The sequence below is a fragment of the Magnolia sinica genome, chromosome 14 (assembly GCF_029962835.1).
Source record: "Magnolia sinica isolate HGM2019 chromosome 14, MsV1, whole genome shotgun sequence".
NCBI lineage: Eukaryota > Viridiplantae > Streptophyta > Magnoliopsida > Magnoliales > Magnoliaceae > Magnolia > Magnolia sinica.
In genome coordinates, this window is record NC_080586.1 from 34,399,708 (window position 1) to 34,406,958 (window position 7,251).

General features: G+C 37.4%; 1 long non-coding RNA gene across 1 annotated transcript; it reads left to right on the forward strand.

The window, feature by feature from the left end:
* Window positions 1-3,607: 3,607 nt before the first annotated feature.
* On the forward strand, window positions 3,608-5,466 carry LOC131225320 (uncharacterized). Its single transcript, XR_009161300.1, has 4 exons — window positions 3,608-3,909; window positions 4,041-4,142; window positions 4,284-4,330; window positions 5,008-5,466. It is a non-coding gene; the product is annotated as an uncharacterized LOC131225320 (long non-coding RNA).
* The last annotated feature ends 1,785 nt before the right edge of the window (window positions 5,467-7,251 follow it).

Genomic DNA, 7,251 nt, shown 5'->3' on the forward strand with positions numbered 1-7,251 from the left:
TCATTGGTTCGACCAGTGTTGGTGAATCGACGATACTAAATGAGCTTTACGGATTCAATGAGAGCTCGCCTAGTAAATCCTCTGAAAACTTATCTATTTTCTACTCAAATGTAGTTCCTTTGTTTTGGACTAATTGATGATTAGGGCTATGCTGATGCTAATTTAAACTAGTGATTAGAGATTTGAGTTCTTAGGTTAGAGTAGAGATAAGTTTGAGCTATTCTGGCTTGCAGGAATGCTCCCACCTTTTACAATACAGTTAGAAGAAACACGAGCATTGGCTAGGCATTGTACAACGAGAATTGAACTTGAGATTTCTGCTGAAAGGCTGATTCTTCTTGATACACAGGTTCCTCTTACTAACCTTTTTTGTAACGTCCCAGAAAATTTCATGCAAAGACCCGAGCACCACCTCAATCAGGATTCTCTTAAGACTCAATCCTTTAGAAGTTAAATGTGAATTAACTAGCGCTAAACTCGATTACCTACGAAATTAGCACTAATCACTTTAAATTTGATCTACAAGACTCAAAACCTGTAGAATCATTAACGCTATGTTACCCTGAAATCTAGGATTCAACGCTAAATTCAGTTACTCTCGGGAGTACTTGGAAACTTTGTATCGGATGTGGACTGCGTGTCGAAAGTCCGATAGCGATGATCTTAGACAATTATGATCACCCTGTTGGGCTTGACAATCACCTCAAAAAATAAGTCCAGATGATGTCCTGAGATGATTTGCTTGAGTCCGGAGTAAAGAGCGTGAGAAAGGTGAAATTATTTAGAAATTGAATATGAATTTAAGAAATCTGAGTCGTGTCACTTGCACATCGATTTTAAGCATTCTGACCATTGGATTCTAACCCAAATTTACCCTCGGATTAGGAAAGATGGCCCATACAAGTCAAAGTGCCTGTGGCCCTGATCGAGTTTCGGTGAACGTTGAATTGAAATTAGTCCACCATGAGCGATCTGAAAACCCGATCGGACTGAAAACTTAACTTGCTTAAGATCCAATATTAGTGAGCTTAAATCCGACCGCACGTGGAAAAGGGGCCACCAGAAGTGCTCCATTGGACCAAAATAGACCCGATTTAGTTATAACCTAAGTATACCTTGGCCCTGGGGCTATTTCCATCAAATTTAGGCCTATATAAAGACCTTAAACCCTCACTCTCAAACTCCATAGGAATTTTCCAAACCCTAGCTAAGAAAGAGAGAGAAAGTGAGAGAGAATTTGGTGGATCATCTTGAGATTCTTCCCATTTACTCTGCATACCTAATCCATTGCATCTGAATCGTTATTCCGATGATTTTAAGCTCATTCTTGGGTAAGTCAATCAAACCCTAACCTATTTTGGAGCTTAGAATAGTCTAAGTGTTGATGTAGCTAATTTAATTCATGCCTTAGGTTATTTAGTCGTCGTTGATGAAGACTTATCGTCTGAATCAGATCTGTTGCACACTTTCTGGTTAAAGGTGTGGACTATATTCGTATAGGTTATGGTTTTCAAGGCTTTCAATGTTGGTTAATGGTTTATTAATGTTGTGGGTGCAATTTCACATGCCAAATGTGATGTTTGTATTGCATTTCTGATATATATGAACTATATTGAGATTTGTGTATTCCATGTATATGTAGAAAGTATCGTATACGTATGAAATATGAGCATGTGGTTGCCATGATTAATTGTCGCATGTTTGTGCTAGTTGTATGTGTAACAACTCCTTGGTAAGAGGAATTGTCCTAATGTGTGCTATCATCAACATACGTCATGTATGTTGGAATATGTAGCCTAAGTGTTTGTAGAAATGTCTAAATGAATAAGTGTGTAATATATTATACTTTTTATGGGCGTTGAGAAGAGATTCTCAACTATCTTCATGATGTGTATGATTTCCTCCATGCAATTTACATTCTTTGTCTATTTAACTTAGATGCTACTTATGTGTGAATTCATGTTAAGTTGAAATCCATCAAATGCTCACATGCTGGTATGATTAGAATTGTTGATCCATTACTGTTCTGAATTACTGGTATGAGTATCCATTATGATTGGATGTGTTTGGGACTATGAAATAGTCTAGGGAATCGGTAACGAGCTTTGAGTTCGTGGCTAAGGTTGCTTTTGTCATGTAGGACGTGTTGGATGAACCTGAGTTGTATTAGGGTTGTCAGCAGTGGTTTGGCCACATAGAGTGTTTGCGCACTTCATGTTGTTCAACTCAACATGCGCTCGTGCTAGTCGAGCTCGTCAAGTAACCCGATTGTCCCGGTGGATGTTCACCATGTATGGACGCTATTGTTTGAATCTAGGGTACCAAACTTACTAGTGCAATCCCGTTAACTATGGTACCTCGATCCGCTAAGACTCATGAGCCGAGCATGGTGGTATGGGACACCGTGGTCGAGCTGTCGGCGTACACTGGGGTGACGAGCCTCCCCGTAGTGACCAGTGAGCAATCCAGACTCATGAGCCGATTATGGTGGTATGGGACACTATATTCGTGCTGTCGGCCTACATTGATTGGTGACGAGCCCTTTGTAGTGACCTCAAGCATACCTTGATACTGCATTAAGGCGATGAGCCTTAGAGTAGTAACTAAGGTATGATAGGCATGCATTGATTGGTGACGAGCCCTTTACAGCGACCTAGAACCACAATATCATATGAGATTGTCTAGGACTGACGACCCTAGAATGGATCACCATTTGGGAATTGATATGAGGAAGGTACCTTAGCTTCCCAATCCTGCTGTATGAAAAGGACTAATAACAACTTGAAAATCATGTTCATGCACTGCATTGCATGTGCCTTGGCATTGTGGAGCACTGTGGGAGGTTGTCATACGTACTGTAAGATGAAGACGCTGAGGGAGTGCAGGTGAGGGCATGCATCATTTCTACATACATCCTTGCATTAACGAGAGTAATTAGGACATGTTTGATTGTATTGCCTTATCATTACTGCTTGATTGAATTGATAATATATTAACTTTTACTGTATAGTTCCATTGAGTTGATCACTCACTCCCACGTTCTAGGACGATGTTTCAACACTAACTAGACTCTGCCTTAGATGCAGATGATGATGCGACCCACGAGGCAGAGCAGGAGTATGAGGATGATGAGGAGGCATTTTCCTTTATGCAGTTCTCAGGTGGGTTCATGTGAGCCGTGTCCTGAGCTACGGGGATTCAGGGTTTATTTTGTAATGAGTGATTTCATTTTGATACTTATACTTTAAAATAAACACTTGTAATTATGACCTGGTAGAGCATACATATCTCAGGGACTTTTATATATATATATATATATATATATATATATATTTCTTCAGTCTTCCGCTTGCATGTTTCACCTGTCCCTGGATTATGTTTGCAGTTTGGCTCAATCTACTTCATGTTTTATGCACTAATACAGACAACATACATTCATCATTTCATATGTTGCATAAGTGATGTTTCTGAAACTCGGGAGCTGAGTTATGCTCGACCCCCCGAATTTTAGGGCATTACATTTTTGTTATTGCATTTCCCCCACTTTAAATTGATTAAATTTAGACTTAGATTCTTCCTTGTGTATTTTGAAGTCTTTTAACTTGCTTGAATAATATTTTTGTTTCTACCTTAGAACCTCTCTTCAAAAGTTTACACCCTTGCATTTTCTTTTAATTCCATGGCTCTAGAAGTGTTTTTCTTCTGCTCATCCAGTCCTTACTTTCCAGGCTATTATTTTACTAATGTTTTTCATTTTCATATGATAATAAAATTCTTCATGACATGCATCCTTTATTCAGCCCTTCTATTCTATCTGAGATGATTAGACCTGATGGCTCGTCTTCAGTTTCTGTATTAAATGGCGAATCCATGTCAGCTGACCTGGCTCATGAATTGATGGGTATTCCGGTACTTGTAAAGGAAAAAGAATCGCATTACAATTCTGTTATTAAAGATTCGCACATTACTCACACAATGACAGTTTTTAAGATTGTTTGGGCACATCTGATCTGGCGCTATCCTTTTTGTGATGGTGCAAGGAACTGTTCTAGCTTGGTGTTTTCCTGGTATCCATTAGTCATGTTTTACTGGCGGTATTAGAGGGAGTTCATGATATTAATACGTGGCATCTGATGCTGACGGTATGCCTTCCTCTTGGGATTCTTTTATTAAATGTCATTTGTCCATTTGTCAGTAACATGCTTTTTGACAAAGTGAACTAGTATTTGTGCATGAACAAACAAAAAAATTATGATGCCCATTAATGTGAAGATATCTTGCAGGAGCCTGCCGAAGAGTTTTTAGCTTCCCCTGTCTTCATACATGCAAAGTAAGTATCATGTCTCTGTGTTATGATTTGACCTACCATGCCTACCCTTAGAATTTGTGATATGAAGAGAATACTTTGTACACATGATCTTCCTTTGGAAGAACGTAATTATTTGAAGGATGAGGTTTCATTTCATTTGCACTTCTTACAACTTTTTAACCTTGTCATGAGAATTGTATCCAAATGGGCACTTTGGAGATATGGCCAGGGAGTTCTTGTCCTCCTTTTCATTGTCAGTGTTCCCTGCCTAATGTGTATCACTGTTCTCCTCAGACTTCATAGGACAAAGAGCACCAGTCTCTATTGCTTTAGCAAATGGACAAACAGAACTCATCTTGGTTGTTAATTCCTTGTTTCAGAGATACAGAAAGAAAGCTAAAAAGAGTTGTAGGAGAAATATAAACGCTTCGTGATAAAGAACAATAAAGTTCAAATAATGTTTCCATAGAGAGCTAAAATTACCAGCCTAAATGCTAAAAAATACATTAGAACATAAACAAATTATGGGATGGAAAGGATCCTTCTAGTGATAAAATAAAATAGCAGGAATTTATACCCATAAAAAGAAAAAGTTTAGAAAGTTGCAGTAAAGGGTGATCTTATTTTTGTTTCCTATTTGCTTATTCTTTATGGAACTTGTTGTTTGTGTTTTACCTAATTGATCTATTATGTTGCAGCCTCAGTCTGTCTAGTTAAGGATCCTGGCCTGACTCACTCAACTAGCAAGTACTAGAGGCTTGGAGAGTTTAAATAAGTCACGACTGGTGAGCTACTTAGGCCATGACAAATACTATAAAATGGGATGTTTCTTGCCACATCTGTTTCTATATGTGTTAGTATTAATTTATAAACATGTTGTATGCATGTTCAAGGTATTTGACAAATAATAGCCCGCATATCATAATTATTTATCCATACAAGCCTACTTAGACATATCTTAGCTAGACGAACCATAATTCAAAAATGAAAAACTCAAAATCCAGCTAGTATGCTCGACTCAAAATTTAATTCTTAAGTTAAAGAAATTTTAAAGTAATATTAAATATTTCAAAACTTATAAGTATTAATCAAACAACTAAAACTACCATCCCTGGTAGATATCACTTGCTTTCATCTCTCCCTCTTAATTTTTTTGACCAAACAACAACTGAATCAATGAATGACACTACAACAAAACTAGCCTTAGCCGACCGATGGGGCTACCTGTCGTCGGTGGCTAGTTTTTGGTGTAGTTCTTTGATTAGGAGGAAAAATGGAGAAATTGAAAAAATTAAAAAAATTAAAAAAAGATAATGCCTTTGGTACTTGGTAACATTTGTGAAATTGTATCTCCTTTTAGTTTTTGTTGAGAAACTGATATTTTCAATTTTTTATTTCCATTGCAGTTTAGGAAGTTTATTTCAGAGTTTTGGAGTTCCTCGAGATGATTTGAAGCCATATTCAGATTGAGGAGGATTGGAATTTTATTTTATTTTATTTTTTTGCTTTAATAGACAAAATATTTTATGGTGATGCATGTGAATGCCACAAAAGCAAACATTATCAGAAGCAGAGGAGTTTTACACATCACCGCCGCAATTTACAAATGAAAATCTGGCCTTTCCAACATAAGATTTCCTCAGTTCCTGTTACTTGTGTAGGAAAAAGCTTCATGGAAAGGATATATACATGTACAGGTACTTCATCTTTACCATGTAGACCACAATGCAAAATTCCACTTGGGTTTTCTTTCTACCTGTTTCTCACAGAAAATTCTCTTATCTTATTATGATTTTTTGGTCTTGTGTACTTGGATAAACTATTATTTTGGGGCTGATTTTTTCTAAAATTCAGTTGAATTTCATGCTTAGCTGATTTTTGATACTTTCTCACTGTCATCAAAGGTTGTAAAGTATCGTCCAAAACTGATACATATCGATACGTACTAGTTTTGTCCATAAATTGTTGGGGGACCGCGGAAGCACACGGAGATGAATCAAGTGGCATCGAAAAGTGCTCGATGGCATCGAATGGTCTATCGATGGCATCGAATGGTCTATCGATGGCATCGATAGACCCTGTTTCTGAATTGATTTAAGACATCAAAAACAACATAAATCACACACGACATTTGGTATTTGTATCATTAGGGTTAGAATAATGACTTTTGAGAATCACACACGAATGTGCTGAGATCGAGGACTACAATGTCGAAGGGATGCCGATATGATGCACGCTGCTCGTCAATGAGAGCAGCGGTGTCATGTCATCCCTCTCTATTTCATCGAAGAAATTGTCAAGCACTCGAGCCGACTATTCTGCGATTTCTACTATTGCTTTGGTAACGAATTATTGATTTAGATTTGTCACGTTTGATTGGAAATGGGATTTTCTTAAATTGGAATTTGCAGGATTTGGGTTTTGAATTGGGGATTAGGGTTAGAATAATGACTTTTGAGAATCACGATGAATTATTTTTGGCGATTCATTAACATGGCATCTGTCATTGTAACTCTAACTAGATTTCTTGTGAGAAGTGATGAATTGGCTCTGTGTTGATTCCCCCCCCCCCCTGCATTTCTACCCTCGACTTGAATTGGAAATTGGACTTATATAGGATTCTTTCAGGCGTCGTGATGTAAACCAGATTGTGTTTGTTAAAAAAGCCTTTTGGATTTGGGTGGGATTCTTTTCAGCAATGAATTTCAGTTGTTGGGTGAATTTTTTACATTTCTAACCTTGAATTGGGGATGGGATCATGAAGAATTCCTCTTGATCCAAATCAGGTTTTGTGATTTATGTCTTTTCTATGACAGAATCTTATTTCTTACAATTAGTCATGGATTTTAATTATAAAATTAAGCTGTATTGGATAGTTGTATAGCTCCTTATGTACTTGTTAAGGTATTTTCTTCATTTGAAGGTATAGGAAGCCTATGAAC